This window comes from Bubalus bubalis, chromosome X, assembly GCF_019923935.1.
Source record: "Bubalus bubalis isolate 160015118507 breed Murrah chromosome X, NDDB_SH_1, whole genome shotgun sequence".
Lineage (NCBI taxonomy): Eukaryota > Metazoa > Chordata > Mammalia > Artiodactyla > Bovidae > Bubalus > Bubalus bubalis.
The window spans coordinates 8,144,623-8,147,169 of NC_059181.1; positions in this window are offsets into that span (position 1 = coordinate 8,144,623).

Below are 2,547 nucleotides of genomic sequence, written 5' to 3' on the forward strand. Positions count from 1 at the left end.
ATATAGAGATAAAAAGTTGCAGAACAGAGAATAACAATAGTCTCATTGGAGGTTTACAGGAACATTGTGATCAGACCTATGCTACGTGGACAGTTGCAAGAACAAAGGATTCTGTCACCAAGAAGCTTGCAACAACCAGCCAAACCTTCTCCTCTCAGTATAAAATAAACTTGAATTCTAACTCGGGGTAAGATGGTTCCTTGGGGTGACTAGTCCACCACCCTTTCCATCTGCTAGCTTTTCAAATAAAGTTGCTATCCATTGCCCCAACAACTCGTCTCTCAATTTATTATCCTGTTGTGCAGCAAGTAATATGAGCTTGAACTCAGTAACAGTCATACAATGGACTACTTTTCACCAATGAAACAAGACAAAACAAAACCAGCAAAACCCTGTACAACTGATACACAGAAAAATGTGGATGTATCTAAAATGCATTATCTTGAGTAAAAGAAGCCAGTCAAACAGTTTACATGTGATATGAAACCATTTATATGAATTTCTAAGCCAGGCAAAATTAAGCTTTTGTGATAAAAATCAGAACAGTGGTTGTCTCTAGTTGGGAGAGAGGATTAAATGGGATGGGTATCACTCTAATGGCACTGTCTCAATTTGATACATTTATCAAAACATATCCAATGTGCTTACATTGTATGTAAATTATACCTCAGTAAATGATTTAAAAGAATTTAGATTTTATGGGACAGATTTTACAGAATATTGGCACAAGGAACATTGTGCCAGTTACAAAAAAGACATCCTAAATTTTCCTTCACTTAAAAAAAATTACTTTGTGTATCTGGCTCAGCATTTCAGCACATCAAGATGGTTTAGAAATTGTGTTCTCTTCTTGCTGTTTGTTTTCTGCTAATATTATTACCTTGTCTTCATCCGTACCACCAACATAAATGATGAGAACCTGCTTCCTCCTTTCAGGTTGAGGTCAGTTGGCTCTATCAGATGCCTGCAGTTGTGTTCCTTAATAAGCTATGCCCCTATATAATCCTATTAGCCCATAATGAATATGCCTTAAGTCATCTACATGAATGTCACAGAACTCTTTGTCAAATACATTGTTGACTTCAAGATGCACGATATTTCCATGATTCCTCAGACTTACAAATTATCAACATTTTAAAGTGTATTTTCTTTATTAAACTAAGGTGTGTGAAATTGAGCCAACATTTCTTTCAAACAATTTTTTTATATTTTCAATGCCATGAATTCCATTTATGTTCCATATCTTTTTCATCATATTTTATTGTTATGCTTACAAGTATATAGCATAGAGAACACTTGAAAGGCTGGAGCCTCTTGCCCTTTATAGATGATATTAGATAAACTGGAAAATGCCTCAAAGCTTAGAGCAATATGGCAGTCTGAGCTGATAAGGAAAAGCAAATAGGCACAGATGCTGGACAAAATGTAACAATCTTTTTCTACACAGCTGAACTTGAAAGAGAATAAAGAAAATCCCCTGATACTAGAAATGAAAAGGAAACACCAGAACACTAGGCAGAAGCAGATGCAAGGCAGGGTCATGGGAGTATCAGGTCCAAGGGTTTGAAGACTGGGGTTGGATTCCCACACAGAAGATATACACTTGAGACTGCACTTTTAAGGAAGTGAGAATGGAGCCCCACAAATAAAGCTACACAACCCCCAGAAGCTGTCTCAATAATGCAAACTGGATAACTTTTTATTTCTTTGAGGAAGATACAAATAATATTGCTCTCTGTCCAGGGATATTGTAAAAATAAAAGAATTGTCTACAAGAATAGAAACATCATAAAGGTACTACCCAAAGTCATCTATAGATTCAGTGTGATCCCTATCAAAATTCCAATGGTATTTTTCACAGAAATAGAAAAAACAAACTTAAATGTATATGGATCCACAAGAGACCCCAAATAGCCGAAACAATTCTGAGAAAGAGTAGAGGTACAGGTATCACACTTTCTGATTTCAAACTTGATAACAAAACTATAGTAGTTAAAACAATATGGTAGTGGCATAAAAACAGATACTTAGGTCAATGGAACAGAATTGAGAGCCCAGAGATAAACACAAACGCACACAGTGAACTAATATTTGACAAGTAAGCCAAGAATACACATTGGGGAAAGGAAAGTCTCTTCAATAAACAGTTTTGGGAAAACCATATATTCACATGAAAAAGAATGAAATTAGACCCCATCTTAAACCACTCACAAAAATTAACTTGAAATGAATTAAATATTTAAACATAAGATTTACACCATAAAATTCCTAGATGACAACATAGGGGAAAAGCTCCTTGATATTGGTCTTGACAATGATTTATTTGAATATGACATCAAAAGAACAAGCAACAAAAGCAAAAATAAACAAGTGGGACTGCATCAAATTAAAAAGCCTCTGGACACCAGAAGAAACATCAACAAAATGAAAAGACAATCTACACACAGGGAGAAAATATTTGCAAGCCATTTATTGGATAAAGGGTTAATATGCAAAACATAAAAAGAAATAATACAATTCTATAACAAAAAATCAAACAATCTTATA